Raw genomic sequence first — 22306 nt, 5'->3', positions numbered from 1 at the left:
CTTGAACAACGAAGCTGAGAGGAAAATCGTCTTCTTCAGTTCATGTTCAGAGAAATCGCAGTGCTCTTTGATTTTTCAGCTGAAAATGGTGTTCTTCAGTTGATGTTTAACATAAATGTGACGAATGGTGTTCTCCAATCTTGAACAACAGCTGATTTTTTCCGTTCTTCGATCCTTCTTCAGCTACCGCGAATGGTGTTCTTCAGCTGAAAATGGAAGCTTCAGCTGAAGTTTTAGGAAATGTGGCCTTTTTTTATTTCTTTAATGTTTTATTCTTTTTAATTTTTCTTTAATGTTTTATTTTTTTGGCCAAATAAAAATGGGAGGGAGATGAAATTTTAATGTTAAAATGTTGGAGGGAATATAAAATTTTGGTGAAAACACTAAGGCCACATTTTTAATGTGTTGTATTTTCAATTATAAAAATAACACACTTTAAAAGTGTGGCCATTCATGTAAATAGTTGTTGCCAACTATAACAACACTTATAAAGTGTATTTTATCCCATTAAAGAGTACACTTTAGAAGTGTTGCTAAAATTAATGTAGCTAAAAGTCAAAATCATTGGCTACACTTTAAAAGTGTTCCCAAAAGTATTTTAGGCAACACTTTATAAGCGTTGTCAAGATTTATTGTTGCCGTAGACCTAAAATGGTGTAGTGAATGTGATATATAGTTATTAGAATCTATCTTGAAAGAAACAAAATAACTAATAATAAGTCAATAATTAATCTTATCATCTTCATAAGAGTCTACTTCTTTTCTCTTCTACACCAATCTATTATAGAGCGTCTGGTGTAGATAATTGAAATGCAATTATTCTATAACATAAGTGACTTATGAGCTCTGCAAAGAGATTTACGTTACTACAATCAAATTGCAGTGATTTTATATATTTTTCATGATGCTATATTAGTTTATCTTATATATTTGATCAGTTTATCAAGATATTCAGACTACTAAAGCATCAAAAAATACATGTTCATATAATGAGTAACCATTTGTGGAAATCTTAGAATACTCAAAGTCACCTCTTGCCCGAATGTTCATTTATCTCACAAATCAAGATAAAAGAATTCTAAACTTATCACTACCACCTTTTCCTTTTTAAGAGGAAAGGTCTCTTAGTTATTTTTCCTTCTAAACAGAATTCACATGTTGGTAGTGATTTCACTTTCAATGAACCGTTATGTCCATCCATTAACCAATCTCTAAGTTCTATTCAAAATAAATAACTTAGATGTTAGTGTACAATAAGTTTCACTCAATTTAAAAGATACTTTCTCTTATGAGATAGATTAATAAAATTCAATGCATGTGAGATAATATTAATAAAAAAACATCACACATCAATATACCACTAGAAATGAAATATTCATCAAACTCAATGATAGGAGAGTTACAAATAAATATATCAATATTCATCTCTTATCTAGTTAGAAACTGAAAATAATTCCTTCTAACACAAGGTATATGTACAATGTATTCTTTGAATTAATATTTTATCTCTATCAAAAGAAAAACTTAAGTAGTACTAAGTTGGTACGTAAAGTCTATTGAGAATATGAGACACATTACTTTAAATAGATCATAATATTTCGAATAATCCCAAATAATAAAATCAAGGGCTCATTTATACATATATATCCATGCATCTCGAATAGTCAATCGTTGGAATTGGAGAACTACTCATATAATATACATGTACAATGACCGATTATTCACTCCATAAGCTTATACAGACCTAACTCAGTTGGAGAGTCTACTTTTAGTTTAAGTCAAGTGAAAATCCTCTAACTTCATTGATCCAATTTTATATTACTCAGTTTACGAGAGTTGATATAGATTATCAAAACTAGACGATTAGATACATAGTGACTTGTATCAATTTCATCCAATGGGGAGGAAGGTCTAAGCCAACACATAAAACTAATACTTCACTACTATTTAATCAAATATGACCAAAAACTCATATAATGATCCAAAAAAAATTAATTTCTTACTAGGTCATTTTTATGAATCTACCAAATTTCAGATCAACCAGAGTCTCTTTTTTTTTTCGAATTTTAAAACTATGATCAATTTGGTTGAAAACGTTGTTTGGCCAAAATAGAATTTAAGATTTTTTCGCTCAGTAATTCTTATCATATATCATCATTTTGTGAAATAGATACACGAATCAAGAATAAAGATTGAAATTCTAAAATTTCAAAAGAAAAGCATGTTTATGTATACATTGAATACTAAAATTCAAAACACACCTCCTAGATATCCATGTATCTTAAACAAAAAAATTTAATAAAAAAATGACTACTCATGCAACATATATATATATGTGGCGTCAGATATTCACTTCAACAAATTTAAAACAAAAACTAACTCAGATGGAGAGTATATGTTAATTTAAGTCAAGTGAATATCATTATCCCTAGAACCATTGATCCAGTCAAATATTACTCAGTTTAGGAGAGTCAATACAGATAATCAAAACTAGAGATTAAACTGTAATAACTTGTATTAATTTCATCTGATAGGGAGGAAGGTCCAAGCCAACAAATAAACTTAATACTTCACTAAAATTTAGTCATGAAAATCATAGAGAATAATCTCTATCACCACTATATCTTAGTCGAGTAATTTTTCGGTAAAATTAATTTTACAAGATACAAAGATTATCTATAAACATCATCGAACGACCTCGAATAACCAAATCACTATATAACAATGAGTGTTTAAATTTGTTCTTTTATGATGAACCTACCGAATTTCAGATCAATCGGAGTTCAAAAATAATATTCATCTCCAAAGCTATGAGCAAATTCAGATTCAAACGATTTGAGAAAAAATGAATAGATCTACATCCTTTTCATATATCAAATTTATGTGAACTTATCACGTGTAATCATGTACCACATATAACATAAATAAAATCGATATAAAGGACGTCATTCATATTAAATCACATTCAACTCCAAAGAAAAACTTTACAATCCTTTTAACGACCTCAAAAGAAAATATAATCACATAGCAATGTGTACTATTCTTACTAGGTCGTTATCAATGAACTTACCAAATTTCAAATCAATTGGAGTCTATAAAAATATTTATTTTCAAATCTATGACCAAATTCAAGTTCAAGGGTCAAGTGATTTAAACATCTTTAGGAATTAAAACAATATGACCTATATTCTTATTACATATCAATTCATGCAAATAACCATGTGCAATCATGTTCCAAATTTAACATAAGCATAATTGACATAAAGAATAACTTTATCATTTTTAAATCGAATTTTATTCCGACATACTACCTAAACCCATCTAAACGGAATCATCAAATTTCAAGTCAATCAAAGATCATAAAATTCATGACCACCTAAACTATGACCAAATTTGAAAATTAATCGTTTTAGGCGTAGTTTTAGATTAGAATAACTTGATTCAAATTTTCATTCTCTTTTAATAATTATCTCACGAGCATGTTTTCTTTGGCTAAGACACACAACACCTTCTTGTAACAATTTGTCCTTTCGATTAATACATCTGAGAACTCAAGATACTACTTTTTCTCCTTTTGAGTGAAACTCTAATATCTCTACTCATGAATTAATTTAGCATTACTAGCATCTTAAAGATATCTTCATTTAAAAAAAAAATTACCACTAGAATTTACTTAGAACAATTTATATATGATACAGTGAGAATATTCTAATGACTCAAATAAATAGATCACTTTCATAGATCTTATTTATTGATCATTATTGTCAATTCATATATTGTAATCTCACATGTATAAAACTTTTTAAGAATTTTATACTGATTTTAAATAAATAAATCACATTAATAATGACTATTTATTAATCAGAAAATTCTTAATTTATAATATATGTAAGAATAATCCTCATGTAATTATTTAACAAAAAAGAAGCCAAAATTTTCTTACTCAATACACCTGAACAGTGGGTTCCGCCCCTGCCAGTCTAATTGAATAAACCATATAGGTGTCCATCTTATTCAATTGCATAAACAAAAAGGAATTCAAAACCAAGAAACTCATGGTAATGGCCACTGACATTAATTCCAAAATTCACATTTAATTCGTTCTCAAAGAAAATTATGAAAAGAATGTTTAACTTATCAAAAAGCTATCATGTGCAAAACAAAATAATCTTTAGCCTCCAGAGACGATGATTTCACTTTGACAGATAGGTATACGTAGCTTGTCCAAAGCGACAAATATAACTATAACAGAATAAATATAATTTTCCAATTTCTTCGAGAGTTGAGTTACTATTCTCTATAATCACAACAATATTTTTTTAAAAAACTCAAGATTTTGGATTATGTCGTCGTCTCTCCGCAAGCTATTAAGTTTTACACGTGATTTTTGACAAGTCCATAAACCATTAACACATGTATAAGTAAACGTATATATGTGATCTAGGTCATCTATTTTGACGTAACCTAGGCTCTTGATGCAAATTGATGGAATACATATATGCACAGCGGAAGCATAATAGGATTTTTACTGCTTACATGAACAATAGATAACCAATATCGTTTATGGTAGATCACATAATCATAATAAAATTTAATTCAAAAATTACCTCTTGAAGCGTGAGCGAGTACCTTCAAGCGAATCCCCAAGATAGACAGACTTTTAAGCGAATCTACAAGATAGCAATGGATCCCCAAGATAGATAGACTTTCAAGCGACTCTACAAGATAGCAATGGTCTTCTACAGTGATCCCAAGTCACATCCAAACTCTCTCAATACTTGGGTGGGCGAATAGAAAACTAATCATCTCTTTCTAGGTTAGGAGAATCCCTATTTATAGAGATTTCTTTCTAGTCCAAAAAGGACTAGAGAACCTAATTTTTCTAGAAGACTAGAAAAAATCATAGTATTCTTCTTTTTTCCATAGAAATAAAATTCTGAGTTCAAGTCAAATATGGGCACTATAGGAACCACAAAATTAATACCGAGGCTTCCTATTATGGAAATAATTCCAAATAATAAATTTGAATTATTCTTACCACAATAAATTACAAATCATTCTACTAAAAAATCATAATTGCACTCCTCTATTTCGTAATTCCCCATTAAACACTTATATAATTCCCATGTTAAGATTTCAGATACTAATCAGTAAATTAAATTACTTATGAATGTAATTTAATGATTAATTTCCTTTAGAGCACTACTTAACTTATTTCATGTGTCGGATTCATAAATCCACTTGCAAGATTTGAGACGATGAAAACTTATGAGTTTCTCAAAAAAGCATATCAATCAATCTCTATAACGAGACATGGATTCCATCAATTAACTTATTATTTCACCAATATATATTATTATCATCCAACTTACCAGACATATTGACCCATCTCAGAATCTCACCTTTTAATAAATCAAAACGATAATTAATATATACAGATCATAATAGTTATATTAAGATTAGGAATATAAGTACATTTAATAGTTTAAAGAATATGTTTTTGTCCGTCAGTCTAAAACAACTATCTCTACTCGGTCCCATTCAATATATACAAAATGTACTAGCACAAAAAGTTGGAACTATACCGTTTCCATAATTAGGATAAATTACATATAATTTTGTGCTACAATCATACCCGATGGCATGTCCAATTTGCATCCTAGATTGTGAACAAAAAACTTATACTTATAAGAACCGATGATTTAATCCTCTGTATATAAGCTAAAACTTTACACATTAAATCATCTACTATTTAAGTAAGTAGACATCAGAAGCGAATATATGATCTATTAAAATTGAGTAAATATCTTTTCTCTAATAAATATTATTTCTTGACGCATAGTTAATAAGTATATATCCGAACAGAATCATCCCTTTTTTCTCTTGTCCAGTTTCTTTATTTTTCTTCCTCAATCTTTTGTGGTTTGGTTGTGTACAGTTTCTATCTCAAAAAACTATTGTTGGAATATATTTTATGAATTCATGTTTTGCCTATATCAAAGAAAATGAGATAGTTTAACCATTGAAATCGATACACCTCAGATTTTCCTGTCCTATGGCGGATAAGAGTTGACAAAATATTCTGTGCGTTTGCTATTAGAGAAGTGTATGGAACGACCAATTTGATATTGTACTATAACTGAAAGGTGAATATTTTATGCAAATGTAGGTTTACCATGGCTGAGAGATGCACTTGACATTGTTGTCTTATCTAGAATTAAATAATTATGTGCTATGGACAAGCTAAAGTAAGCAGCACTAAAGGTTAGTCTCAGATGGACAATTTATCTCCCCATGACAATTGTGCTTATCTTCCGTTTTTCTGAATTTGTAGGTAATTACTTAAAAGAGTCTTTAAATCTAAACAATAAGAAATGTATGTATATATCTATCTATCCTCCACATTACAAAAAGACTTCTCTAAAAGCACTAATAAAGACTTCACTGCTCAATCCTCACTCTTCCGTGAATTCTCTCGCAAATTCGCCATGATTTTACTCCCCTGCTTTTTTGTTTCTCTAATCTCCTACCAGTTCAATTGGTAAAATATCCTACCTAACTAAATGCTATAACTGCTGAACTAACCTTTGTGTATACTTTCACTAATTGCAGATCTCGCCTTTTGTGTATCCATTGTGTGTGTCGAACACATATTTCTTTATATATATATATATATATNATAATCATTAGGTATTACAATTATCATATAGGAAAATTTAGCTAACTAGTCAAAAAAATCAACTTATTTAGTGATAAAGTTCATACTTTAATAATATTAGTAAACATGTCAAAAATGTCATTATTTTAAAAATAAATAATCATTCTGATATTATTAATATTTTCTCTCTCATTATTTGCATTCTTTTTTTCTCTCTCATAGATTACACATTTTTCTATATTTATATAATTGGATAGATATAAATAATATTTTAAATTTTCTCTCTCTTTTATTAAGTTTATCAATATTTCTCTCTATCTTTATTCCTAATTAACTCCGTAGATTTATTCTCCCTTTTTTTATGCTTCTTTTCATTTTCTCTCTCTAACATTCTTCAAAATCAATTCCACAAATTTCCGAATTTTCCTATTTTATATCATTCTCAATTAATTTCTTTTCAAGGTTTGATTTGGAGATTCACATTGATTTGGGTATTATGTTCTTCAAATTCCTTATTGATTTACTTACTGATTTTAGTGTTTTTTAAAAAAAAATTGTTTTGTTGTTGTTTTTAAAACATTTTTTAGGTTTTCATAATATAAAATTCTCTCTTCAATGGACGCTTTCAAGAGAATTACTAGATGTATTGGACAAAATAATCAAAGTTTTTCCGAGTTCTTATCGTTTAATTTTTTTTTTCACTCAAGAAATAAACAACAATGTAGGTTCCGCTTCTAAATCTAAAGAGGATATACGACGGGGAAAAATGTCAGAATCCGTCGATGTGCAAAATCCCACAAATTCATAACCATGAAGTTGAAGAAGATCAATTTTTTGGAGAAGAGGTATTTTTTTTTCATGTGCTGTGTATTGCATGTTTAGTTTAATTTGTTTAGTAATTTTTAAGATTCAAAGAAATACATGTTACAATGAGTTTGGAAGTGCATATGGAATTTTTAGTCTGTTATAGTTACTATGTATTTTTGTATTGGGAAATTTTTTAAAATGTCATATATTTATTGTATTTTGTTTTCTGTTTTTTTTGTGTGTGTGTGTGTTAGTTGTCAATGTAATACATTTTATGAGTTTGGTTGTGTATTTACTATTATCGTATACATTTGTAAGTGTATATGAAATTTTCATCCTGTTATAGTTATTATTTATTTTTGTATTTTCATAGTTTTAATGTTTTTTATATTCACTGTTATAGTTAGCATGTATTTTTGTATTTAATATATTTATTGTATTTTGTGTTCTTTTTTTTTTGTGTGCAAGTTTTGTCAATGTAACACATTTTATAAGTTTGATTGTGTATTTACTATTATCGAATAGATTTGTAAGTGTATATAGAATTTTCAGTAGTTATTATATATTTTTGTATTTTATAGTTTTAATGTTTTTTGTATTCATAGATTTGGAAGTGTATATTGAATTTTGTTGATGTTTTAGTCAGTATGTATTTTTGTATTTCATAGTTTTATTGTATTTTTGTATCCATAGATTTGAAATTTATATTGTATTCTGTATTCTGTCAGTATATATCCATAAATTCAATTTGTATTCTGTTTTTTTTTTGTGATAGTTATGGCAATGTACCACAGTTAGTATTTATTTTTGTATTTCATAGTTTTAATGTTTTTTGTATTCATAATTTTAGAAATATATATTGAATTTCAAATCAGAATACTATTTATTTCAAATCAGAATATTATTTATTTTAACAATATATTAGTATATCTGGGATAAAAAAAAGAACAATGTCAACAAACATAGAAAAAATATAGATAATTGCATTGATTGAAATATATAATAATTGAAAATGCAAATACATATGAATAATTATTATACAAACAAAATCGCATCAAATCACAATCAAATACAAAATTTATAAGGATTATATCGTTCAGATTTTGAATAAATTGTAACTGATGTTGAGAGTTTTAAGCATCTATTACTTTTTATAATTTTTTCTCTCCCCTAAATAGCTCCAGTTTGATATATAAATTATGTATTCTTTTTAATTAAATAAAATAATTAAAATATAATTAAAATACATAATAAAATAAAATTTTGACATTATCACTAAATATTGAAAGTGTTGACATTATACCCTATTAAATACTAAAATAATGACATTTTAAAAAAAATCCCTATTTAATATGATATTTTATCAACCGTTTCTGTACGATTAATTTCTCTTTCACTTTTGTCTATCAAAGTGAGTCGCGTTGGTTCAAGCCCATTACTGCTCATATGAGGTAATTAATGAGAAAGGATCATGACATATGGTTATATTGAGAATGACTTAAAGAACGTCATCAGTATAGATAAATTCAATAATTTCTAAAACTATTTCAATGGAAACTTATTTACAAAGTAGTTCTTTGAATTTTTTTACAAAAGTATCTTTTGAGTGATCACAACCGACTTCATTCAAGATGCCTTTCTTAGCATTAGTGCTTGAGCTGAATTTCTTGATTCCCCAATTTCTTTTTTTATTAATCTTGAGTTCTCAAGTTCTCTCTGATTACATACTTTCACTTGATAGTGGTTCTGCATATGACTCTGACATATCAAACTTTTAAATATCAAGTGTTTTATTCAATTTTTCCTTAGATAGATTTTCTTAAGCAAGAAATTTCAAAGTTTAACACAGCTAAGATTCCATTGGCCAACGGAGCTAGCAAGGACCTAGGGGTTCATTAGTGGAAAATTATATTTATTATACATGGTAAAAATAATTTGTATGTATGTAATAGATGTTGAACCTCCTTTGATCTTTTTGTGTATTTCACTTGTTTATTATATTTTGAAATTCTGGCATTAAAACTATCATTACATAGAAGCAAGCACGAGCTAGGGTGATGTCTAAGTACTTGTGTGTTCAGAACAAGGTCGGCATGATGTTTGCTATACATGTTCATTCTTATTGCTCATATGAAATTTATACATGTTATTATGTTCTGCAATTGAGAAAATCAGAATCAAAGATATTTAGGTGATCCTGAACTTAATAGTCAAGTAAGTTTCTGATTTTTTCTTCCAAGGATTCTTCTAAGAATTAAAGAGATTTTTCTTTTTTATGTGACAAACAAGAGACTATATTAAAGAAAATATGACAAGCAAAATGGATATTAGGTTTTCCCCGTGTATTTGAAGATATAAATCTCATGTTCAACATGTCTTCAGTATCGAGGAACAAACATTCGTGGACTAAAGCTCGTGCAAATTTGAGAATTACACAAATATAATCTCAAGTTCAACATATTCATTATCTCTTTCAATTAGGGAATTTAGTTGCTATGTTTGGTGTATGTACTTCTCTCCAATGTTCTTTTCCCTCAGATCTTTGAACTCATCAACAACTTGGAAATTTAAACAACAGAAATAAACTAAATGACTAGATAAATTTTATCAATGGCTAATACTACAATGATGTTGTTAAGTTGTCAAGATTTGCTACGGACTTTGATACAAAGTTGTAAAATTATTGTTGGTGTAAGCTGTGAGGTAAGTGTCTTTGGTGTTTCATACTTGTAAGTTGTAACTTCTATCAAATTTATCTTACATAATGGTTATTTGTACGCATTAATGTATTTATCAAATCTACATCAAAATTATCAAAGTAGAAGTGAAAAAAATAGAAGAAGAATCTGGCAATCTGCAATCTCAAATGTTGTATGTCATTTTTGGGAGACTTAAATCAAGTAGAAGTACAGAATGTTCATTATAGTTTGACAGCTTCTATTAATATTAAGACGTCTGAATCTGAATACACATCTGAATAATAAGATATTGTCTCTGAATCTGAACACTGAATTATTAGGACTGTTTGTTTTCAATATCTGAATGCGCATATGAAAAATTAAACGCTATATCAATAAAATATTATAAAAATCTCATTTTAGTAAAATATTTTTTTTTTATAGAAAATAATATTTTGAATTTTTTTAACGTAACAAGGTAATGTGATTTATCTTTTAAGAAGTTAACATCAAGTTACATCATTAATGTGATTATTTTGTGCACTTAAAAATTTTGAGATTATAATATAATGCAATGTAAAAAGTTTATATAGAATAGTGAATATAGTGTTTAGGAAAATATTTTATTTTATATTAGAATTTTATTGTTATTATCGATCAAATAACTAATACTTTTTAATATTATATGATGGGAAGGCTTAATTATCAATTCAAATATATTTATTAATTTATGAAAGTAAAAGACATATATATATTAAGTTAATAAGAATAAAGGAAATTATAACGGTAAGCATGTAACTAACATTAATTAAATAAGAAATCAACTTTTATTAGTTGTTGTGATGTAGTTGAATTAAGATCGTAGCCTTATTTTTGAGTATGAATGGTGTTAAGAGTGTGTTATAAATTTCAGTCATTTAAATATATCTAGACCCATTAAAAGACTTATAAGAACATAAAACAAATGAATTTAATGGATTGAATCTGAATAATTATTTCAGTCCTTAAAAACAAAACACTTAATGAGGTGAATTTGATTAAGATTCAGACCCCCATTAAGTGCAAATAAATGAGGCCTAAATATCATTAGATTAATTAGTTTGTTCTTCATGGTTATTGCCAATATTAGTTCGATATGATTATATAAATGTAAGTTGCAACTGTTGGGCCTGTGCTTAGCACGGGTAAGAACTATCTAGTATATATATATATATATATATTTTTTCTATTATATAGAAGAGCCATGATTAGAACGACCAATGACAATATTGTAATTTTAAATATTTTTTAAGGCAAAGCTATAACTTTATAATTGTATAATTAATGGTCAAAATAATTTTCTAGAAGAATCCAATAATCTTTTTCAAGAGTCACAAAAGGTTTTGTTTCATGTGTGACTCCACATAATCATTTCATTTAATTTTTAAAAATTAATTTGTATTTGTTTAATTATAATAATGTAAAAGATATTTATTCAATTTACATAGTTTATATATGTTTATTGCTTCTACAACATTTCAGTATAACCTACCATCTTCCATGATGTAATTTCCTTTTAAATTATATACCATATATTTTTTAAACATAAGTATTCATATCATCTTAACAGAAAATAGTCAAAAATATTCTTAAACTATCCGAAATAGTTCATGTTTATCCTTAAATTATATTTCGGCTCAAATTTCCGTCAAACTATTGGGTCAACAATACAATTCTTATTAATGGAATTGTTAAATGTCATGTGAATGTCATATTGCACTCCAATAGGGTTCCACTGCCACATAGACTAAAAGGAAAAGGATAAAAAAAATACCCTTAAACTATCTGATATAGTTAATATTTACCCTTAAACTATATTTCGGCTCAAAACTATCCTTTCCGTCAAACTATTGGGTCTAAAGTGTCCTTCTTATAAACGAAAGTTGTTAAATGCCATGTTAATTCCTCATTGCACGTCAATAGGGTTCCACTGCCACATAGACTAAATCCTTAAATATTTATTACTCTTTTTTCCCTTATTTCATTATTTTTCAAAAATGATTTTACTCCTTATCCCTCATTTTGCGGCTAAGAGTTCAAAATTTTCTTCATCACTAGGTTTCAAAGTGGATCTTCGTGGTCGTAGGTTAGTATTTCGCTTTTCTTATTTTACCTCCAAAATAATATTTATTTAATCTCCAAATAAATTTTGTTTTATCTTAAAAATTGTCACTTAAATAAGAAAACAAAAATATCACAATTCTAAGAGATAAAAAATAGAATTGATAATGTAAGAACAAAAAATGACAAAATAATGAATGCATAGTTGTAGTTTAATAAAACATATAACCAATTAACGGGATAAATTTTGAAATAGTATAAATATATAATAACAAAAACTAATTTGGAATTGAATTATATATCATATACATATGAAACTTCCAAAATAGATAAACTACATATTGACCTTTATATAATAGTGTGTTGCACTTTTTAGTCTTGATTTATACTGTTTTACTTAAAAATATACAATACATATAATTTGTATAATAAAAAATGACTAAGTTTTGAAAAAAAACCAATTAATCTTATGATTTAAGAAAAATCGACCTTCCAAATAAACAGAGTCGCCACGTGATTTTTTTAGTAAAACCAAGAAAACTTAAAATTATTTTCAAAAGATTTAAACAGATAAAATCAATTGAAAAAGGTTCGAAGTTCAAATATACATTCCGAGAAGGTATTAGGCCCTCGAAATGTCCGCTAACTCGCGGTTGACCGGCGATTTGACTAAATGACCTCTTAAAATAATTTTTTAAAATATTGACTAAATTAAGTGAATTAAACCTTTATTTACTATTATTCTCTAATTAATCATAGATGTATTTTATTTATATATTTTTATTTTTAGAGAAGCAAAAAAAAAGATATCATTTTAAAAAAAAGGGGAAGGGACATAAAGGGATTAATGAAACCAAATATAGAATAAAGCTAAATAATTTGTAAAATAATTATATATATATATATATATATATACACATACATATGTATGTAAATGTTTTAGAGTATAAGAGAAATGACAACTTTGGGAATTTAATTCAGTTAAAACTATAGGATAAATATAGTTAGACAAAATAATACCAAAAAGGAGAAGAGATATTGAATTTGGGCCTTAAGCCCAAACTTTATGACCTGTCCAAAATTTAAAACGATCCAAAATGGATCTGGGCCCAATTTCAACGCATGGCTGCTGAAAATTGTTAAGGCTTTGGGCCTATTTCCCTCATTTTTTCTTGGAAAAATTATTTAAATACACTCCTTTAATTACCTTAATAACCATTTATCCCTACTTATTATAAAAATTTCAAAAATCCCTTATTTCCCCCAATTAAAAAAATATGAAAGATACATATAGATTTCCCACCCTTTTTTCAGCCAATTGGCAAGTTTTACTTTACCAAAATAAAATCCTATTTTCAAGATACCCACTTCCCCATTAATAGCCCCAATTAAAAGTTACCATATTAAATTTTATTCCTTAAATATTTCCCCACGTTTTAGGAGGAAAATATTCTCTCACCACACGTCTTAGGAGCAGATTTTACTCTCAGTTTGAATTCCAGTAGGATTTTGCAGCCATATCAATTTGATTTTCAGTAGGAGTCTTCAAGTATTTAAATTTCTAAGTTTTTAAAGGGTAAAAATTTTAGTCTCCTTTTTTCTCTTCATCGTGTGCTTTTACAAACAATATGGAAGAGGGTAAATCTGGAGATGGTGATTCTAATACTAATGCTAAACGTGTGTATGATTCTGATGATGAAATGTGGGCTGAGAACAGATCCAAGAGATTGCATGACCCATTATCGATGAAGAACAAGAATGTACTTGAGCCAAAGAAAAAGACTGAAGAAATCCATAAAAAAAGGCCAAGAAAAGTTACACATGTTGTTTCCAGACCCACACTTCCTAAGGTATGTGTTTAAAATTCATAATTTTGTGTTTTGTTGATAAAACCCTAATTTTAAATTGTTGCATGTGTTTGTAAAATGAAATTAAAAGTCATTTAACAATGAAGAGTGATTCACTAATTTCAAATTAAGTATAACCATCATGTTTATAAAGTTTTAAGATGTATCAGATGCATTATATAAATCCAGTGTGTTTTGTATTTAGTAAAATCAGCATGTAATGTACAGTCGTAGGATGTATCAGATACACAAGGTTTATCTCTAATATCATAGTTTATCAGTTAATAAGATGTATCATATACATATTATAAATCCAATGTCTTATAAATTTGAATATGATATATCATATACATTCACTGAATATGATACACAAGGTTTATCTCTAATATTATAGTTGGTCAGTTTATAAGATGTATCATGTACATCTGATAACTCCAATGTGTTATAAATATGAATGTGATGTATCATATACATTCATATAATTCAAGCGTCTTATATTTTCTACATTATAGCAATTTTTTGTTATTAGACAAGTACAATTTTATATTTTCTTTCTTGTATAAACAGGGCATGAATTATGTTATAAAAAAATACCAGCACATCCATTGAGGTTTGGAGAGACTTTTAATTTTGATTTTGTGAATAAAATCAAATTGTCAATAAAGGATGAAGGCGTTGCAATGTTCAAGAAAATAATTTTTGGACCATATTTGGAAATTCCAAAATGTAATTTCCAGGGTCAGATTACTAAGTGTTTGTTGTTGTTGGAGGTGCAACATGAAAATAAAGATGTACTGCATGTTCGTCATGCTAATGGGAATGTATTGGTGTTTGGTATGAAGGAATTTGCCATTGTAACTGGCCTTAAATGCAAAGGAAATGTTAAGGATTTTTCATATCCTAATTCCACTCCGAGCCGGTTATTACAAAAATACTTCCCTGATTGTCGTACGGGTATAACCAAGAGTCGATTGATACAACGTTTTGCAATGGGTAATTGGGAGACCACACAGGAATCTGTGGAAATGGCAATGCTATACTTCATCAATACTTTCATGTTATGCCATCTTGGTGAGACCTTCATACGTATAGAAGAATTTCTAATGGTTGAAGATGGTAGGTATGAAATGTATCCTTGGGGTCAGATTGCATTTAATAAGCTGATTACATCACTCAGGCAAGACTTCAACCAAATCAAACAGATGTATCGCTTATTTGGTATGTCTTATGCACTCAACGTTTGGATTTACGAATGTGCATCTACTCTAAGTCCAGACCTTGCTGTTAAAGTAGCGAATGGTATTCCGAGGATATGTAATTGGACAGTGGTGGCTGAAAAGCCAAAATATGAAAAGTTAATGTCTAGCATTTTCTCCGAGGTAACATTAATTTTAAATTATCTTTTAATAGTGTATCAATAAGCTTTATAATTTTTGTTGTAAATAACAGTTTTTTTGTTATACATAATATTGTTATAACATTAAACCATTTTAATTGCAGAATACTTGTTCAAACGTTGTACCAACGCCAGATGAGGTGGAAGCCCTTGATTTACCTGATAGTCAAGAGGTCAACAGAAATGACATATCCACGCCACCTGTTGGTGCAAAAAAAGTGCAAACTAAAGATGAGTCAGGTTTTGAGGATTTTTCAACAAGCCCTCCTGGTCATTTATTGAGAAGATCATCACGTGTATCTGATACATCATCTCCACCACCACCCAAGAGGAGAAACAATACTGATACACATAAAACAAAGGGTTCAAAAACTTTGTCAAAGCAGTTAAAGCCGCAATTAAATCAGTCATTCTCAATGCCAGATGAAGAACCTACCGCGCATGCTAATGTATCTTCTCCCCATGTATCTTCACAAGTCCCAAAAGATAAGTCTGTATATCCCGATATCGAAGAACTGAAACAACATATGAAGGAATACGTAAGTAACGATATTTATTTTTTAATGTTAATTCATAAATATAAAACTGAATGTTTAATTTTTTTTGAATAGGTTGAAAGTAAATTTGTGTAACGACCGGTTTAGTCGATTCGAGCAGTAAGATTATTTTGATAAAAACTGACTGGGTCGACGGCACACGCGACGGACCGTCATGGTCACGACGGCCCGTGATGGATTCCGTCGTCCCATACTTGTGAATTTTCTTCTGCTACTTTTCTCATTAGCCTCGACGACAAGTAGGACGAACCGTCATAGGCACGACGGACCGTCGAGGGCCTTCGTTCCAAAACACTTAAACTCTAATATCTGGGTATTGAAAATCGACTCTCTGAACTTCGCGACGGAACTGCAGGACAGACCGTCGTAGGCACGACGGACCGTCACAAACTTCTTTACTGAATTTGACTCTCTGAACTTTGTNATTATAATGATGAGACTGTTGAATCTTTAATCTTAAATCCTCTCTATTAAGATGACGCTTGACGTAAAGAAAGCTTGATGAACTGAAATAATGAAATAAATGGATCGGAGTGTCACGTTCCGACACGTAGCATTAGGGGATCGGAGTGTCACGTTCCGACACGNGATCGGAGTGTCACGTTCCGACACGTAGGAATAATGGATCGGAGTGTCACGTTCCGACACGTAGGAATAATGAATCGGAGTGTCACGTTCCGACACGTAGCATTAATGGATCGGAGTGTCACGTTCCAACACGTAGCATTAGGGGATCGGAGTGTCACGTTCCGACACGGTAGGAATAATGGATCGGAGTGTCACGTTCCGACACGTAGCATTAGGGGATCGGAGTGTCACGTTCCGACACGATAAGAATAAAGAGAAGTAATCTTGAATTAACTTAATATACTCTAACTCAAAGAATCAAGTTCCCAAATGAGTATGGTGTGGAGGCTTGAGTCCTCATAGGTGTGCTTGATGTTGTTGCCAATGGTTCTTGTACTTGTTGATTGTCACCTGTTAAGTATTGTGGTTGATTTTATATTATTATTCAGTATATATTGCTTTCTATTTTGAGTTGGCCGATGATACCTACTCAGTACGTGTTCCTTGTACTGACCCCTACTTTTATTTCCTTCTTGTTGTTTTGTGGAGTGCAGCAAGTGCACCATTGACTTCGACTCGTCCTCAACTCTAGCCAGTCTTCAGCACGTCAGATTTCAGGGTGAGCTATTATTCCTAGCTCGGGCTGGATTCTCTTCTTCACGTCTTGATGTCTTTGAAGTTCGGACATGGACCATCTTTCTACTTATTTTAGTTTTTAAATACTCTTAGACTTAGTAATTTGAGGATAGATGTTCTTGATGTGATGACTTCCAGATTTTGGGGATGATAAGTATTATACTTTAGAAGTTTATTTAATTGATTTCGTTAATGAGTTTTGGATCTTCCGCATTTTATTTACTATTCAAAATTTATATACTGGTAAACGTTGGGGTTTAGATTGTTGGTTCGCTCACCTAGTAAGATAAGTGTGGGTGCCACTCGCGGCTCGTTTTGGGTCGTGACAAACTTGGTATCAGAGCTTTAGGTTCGTTGGTCTCATCACACAAGAACGAGTCTAGTAGAGTCTTGAGGAACGGTAGGGGGACGCCCTTACTTTTCTTTGAGAGGCTATAGGACTTTAGGAAAACTCCATTCTTTCTTTCTTTCGTGCTATTACTTGGGTCCAATTGGTATCTAGGTGATACAAATTGGTATCTGACATCCTCACTCTATCTCGCAGATGGTTAGAACTAGAGCAACAACTGTGTCAACACCAGCACCGGCAGGACAGGGTGCGTCTGAGCCAACCATTGGGACCGTAGCTCGAGGAGGAGCAGTGGCAAGAGGCCGTGGTAGAGGTCGCAGGAGGACGCCCTCTAGAGGAAGAGGACAAACACCTGGTCCAGATAGTAATAGGGCAGTGACTCCTCCACCGACTGATGAGGTAGTGAGAGAGGGTGAAGAAGGGGGAAATGAGCAGGTTCAAGATGAGGAATTACCACCCCAGCCTACCCCAGAGATGATTAACCAGGTTCTTACCTATCTTAGCGGGTTATCTGATCAGGGCCAGACACCTCCAGTGTTTTCTGCACCAGCACCTCAGGTTCAGGGGGTACAACATGCAGCCGCTGTGGCTCCCCGCATGGATGCCTCATTGGAAGTAGGCACGTTTCCTCGATTGACTACAGGGTCCATAATGACAAGTGATCAGCATGAACCTTTCACTAAATTCTTAAAGTTAAAACCTCCAGTATTCAAGGGTGCTGAATCTGAAGATGCCTATGATTTTCTGGTTGATTGTCATGAGCTGCTACATAAGATGGACATAGTAGAACGATTCGGTGTGGAGTTTGTGACCTATCAGTTTCAGGGGGATGCCAAAATGTGGTGGCGGTCGTATGTTGAGTGTCAACCAGCACAGGCACCACCTATGACTTGGGCATCATTCTCTAGCTTATTTATGGAGAAGTATATACCCCGGACTTTGAGGGATAGGAGGAGAGATGAGTTCCTAAGCCTAGAGCAAGGAAGGATGTCTGTTGCTGCTTATGAGGCCAAATTTCGTGCACTATCTAGGTATGCCACTCAGCTTTGTTTCAGTCCACAAGAGCGGATTCGCCATTTTGTGAAGGGATTGAGGTCAGATTTGCGGATTCCAGCCTTACAGGTAGCTGCTGCAGCAAAATCCTTTCAGGAAGTGGTTGATTTTGTGATAGAAGTGGAGGGGGTGAAGCCAGACGACTTCACCATGGCGTCTACATCTAAGAAGTTCCGTAAGGGAGGTGAGTTTAGAGGTTCTTACTCCAGAGGGCAGAGTTCAGGAGGTTACCAAAACCGCCCTATTCAGTCTGCCCTGCAGGCTTTAGCTGGGGGTCCATCGCAGCCCAGTCAGCCTTTTTCTGAGTTTGGAGGTTATCCCCAGACTTCGTCACTTTCACAAAGACCTATGCTTGACTCCAGGAATTGTTATGGATGTGGGGAGACTGGACATATTAGGAGGTATTGTCCAAAACAGAGTTACAGACCCCCAATGGTTAGAGGTAGAGGTGGTCATGGGAGAGGCCGCCATTCTGGAGGACGTGGTGGCCAAGGTAATGGTGGTCACCCAATCAATCGGGGTGGCGGGCAAGCTGGAACTGCTGCGGCGCAACATGATAGGGGCAATGGACAGACAGGTGATAGGGCCCATTGTTATGCTTTCCCCGGGAGGTCTGAAGCAGAGACATCTGATGCTGTTATCACAGGTAATCTTTTGGTCTGTGATTGCATGGCTTCTGTATTATTTGATCCTGGATCCACATTTTCATATGTATCTTCCTCATTTGCTACTGGTCTTGATTTACATTGCGAATTGCTTGACATGCCTATTAGTGTCTCTACTCCTGTGGGTGAGTCTGTGATAGTTGAGAAGGTGTATAGGTCTTGCCTTGTGACTTTTGTAGGGAGCAATACCTATGTAGATTTGATTATCCTAGAAATGGTTGATTTTGATGTAATTCTGGGTATGACTTGGCTTTCCCCAAATTTTGCAATCTTAGATTGTAATGCTAAAACTGTGACATTGGCCAAGCCTGGGACAGATCCGCTAGTGTGGGAGGGTGACTACATTTCCACCCCAGTCCGTATTATCTCTTTTCTTCGCGCTAAGAGGATGGTTAGTAAAGGTTGTTTAGCCTTCTTGGCACATCTCAGGGATGATACTTCCAAAGTACCTTCGATTGAATCTGTTTCGATAGTCTGCGAGTTTCTGGATGTGTTTCCTGCAGACCTTCCTGGTATGCCACCGGATAGGGATATCGATTTCTGTATCGATCTGGAGCCGGGTACTCGCCCCATTTCCATCCCCCCTTATAGAATGGCTCCAGCTGAGTTAAGGGAGTTAAAGGCCCAACTTCAGGAGTTGTTAGGTAAAGGTTTTATTAGACCAAGTGCATCCCCTTGGGGTGCTCCTGTTTTATTTGTGAAAAAGAAGGATGGAAGCCTTCGGATGTGCATAGACTACAGGCAGCTGAATAAGGTAACTATTAAGAACAAGTATCCTATTCCTCGAATTGATGATTTGTTCGATCAGTTACAAGGTGCTTGTGTCTTCTCTAAAATTGATCTGAGATCCGGTTATCATCAATTGAAAATACGGGCAGCAGATGTGCCAAAGACTGCTTTTCGAACCAGGTATGGGCATTACGAATTCTTAGTAATGTCTTTTGGGCTTACGAATGCCCCTGCTGCTTTCATGAGTCTGATGAACGGGATTTTTAAGCCATATCTGGATCTCTTTGTTATTGTATTCATTGATGATATACTGATATACTCAAAGAGCAGGAAAGAACATGAGGAGCATTTGAGAATTGTATTGGAGTTGTTGAGGGAGAAAAGGCTTTATGCCAAATTCTCCAAGTGTGAGTTTTGGCTAGATTCAGTGTCCTTCTTGGGGCACGTGGTTTCTAAGGATGGAGTGATGGTGGATCCTTCTAAGATTGAAGTAGTGAAGAGTTGGGTAAGACCTACTAATGTTACAGAGGTAAGAAGCTTTGTTGGTTTAGCTAGCTACTACCGTCGATTTGTCAAGGGATTTTCTTCTATTGCTTCGCAACTAACAAATTTGACTAAGCAGAATGTTCCCTTTGTATGGTCGGAAGAATGTGAAGAAAGTTTTCAGAAACTCAAGACTTTGTTGACTACTGCACCAATTCTTACCTTGCCAGTGGAAGGTAAGAATTTCATTGTTTATTGTGATGCATCTTATTCTGGTTTGGGTGCAGTGCTAATGCAGGAGAGAAATGTAATTGCTTATGCTTCGAGGCAATTAAAAGTGCATGAACGTAACTATCCGACCCATGATTTGGAGTTGGCTGCAGTGGTATTTGCATTAAAGCAATGGAGACATTATCTATATGGGGTCAAGTGTGAAGTTTATACAGATCATCGTAGTTTACAGTATGTCTTTACTCAGAAAGATTTGAATTTGAGGCAGAGGAGGTGGATGGAACTATTGAAGGACTATGATATTACTATTTTGTATAACCCAGGAAAAGCTAATGTTGTGGCAGATGCTTTAAGTAGAAAAGCAGGGAGCATGGGTAGTTTAGCCCACTTACAGGTTTCTAGACGCCCATTGGCTAGAGAGGTTCAGACTTTGGCTAATGACCTTATGAGGCTGGAAATACTAGAGAAAGGAGGACTTTTGGCCTGTGTGGAGGCAAGATCCTCTTTTCTTGACAAGATTAAGGAGAAGCAGTTTACTGATGAGAAGCTGAGCCGAATTCGAGATATGGTATTACGAGGAGAGGCTAAAGAGGCAATAATTGATGAGGAAGGTGTTTTGAGAATTAAGGGAAGGGTATGTGTGCCCCGTGTTGATGATTTGGTTCACACTATTCTTACAGAGGCTCATAGTTCAAGGTACTCTATACATCCTGGTGCAACCAAAATGTATCGCGACCTAAAGCAACATTTTTGGTGGAGCAGAATGAAGCGCGACATTGTTGATTTTGTTGCCCAATGCCCAAATTGTCAGCAGGTGAAGTATGAACACCAGAGGCCTGGAGGGACACTTCAGAGAATGCCCATTCCTGAATGGAAGTGGGAAAGGATTGCAATGGATTTCGTGGTTGGTCTTCCCAAGACATTGGGTAAGTTTGATTCTATTTGGGTAATTGTTGACAGGTTAACTAAGTCTGCTCACTTCATTCCGGTCAAGATGACTTACAATGCAGAGAAGTTAGCCAAACTCTATATCTCAGAAATTGTTCGATTGCATGGAGTTCCACTTTCCATCATATCAGATAGAGGTACGCAGTTTACTTCTAAGTTTTGGAGAACATTACATGCTGATTTAGGTACTAGGCTGGATCTTAGTACTGCATTTCACCCTCAGACCGATGGTCAGTCTGAGCGAACGATTCAGGTGTTGGAGGATATGCTTCGTGCATGTGTGATAGAATTTGGTGGTCATTGGGATAAATTCTTACCCTTAGCAGAGTTTTCATACAACAATAGCTATCACTCATGTATTGATATGGCTCCATTTGAGGAACTGTATGGGAGGAGATGTAGCTCTCCCATTGGTTGGTTTGATGCATTTGAAGTAAGACCTTGGGGTACCGATCTTTTGAGGGAGTNATTAGATAAGGTAAAATTCATTCAGGATAATCTTCTAGCAGCTCAGAGCAGACAGAAGGAATATGCAGATCGAAAGGTTAGGGACTTGAATTTTATGGAGGGTGAACAAGTCTTGCTGAAGGTTTCACCCATGA

At 32.5% G+C, this 22306-nt stretch overlaps 1 pseudogene; it reads left to right on the top strand.

Annotated features, from left to right (window-relative positions):
* The first annotated feature begins 15883 nt into the window (after positions 1–15883).
* Positions 15884–22306, top strand: part of LOC107016736 — a 10708-nt pseudogene continuing 4285 nt past the window's right edge.

Source organism: Solanum pennellii, chromosome 4 (genome assembly GCF_001406875.1).
Source record: "Solanum pennellii chromosome 4, SPENNV200".
Classification (NCBI taxonomy): domain Eukaryota; kingdom Viridiplantae; phylum Streptophyta; class Magnoliopsida; order Solanales; family Solanaceae; genus Solanum; species Solanum pennellii.
Note: the sequence above shows the minus strand (reverse complement) of the source record. Positions and strands in the feature narration are given on the sequence as shown.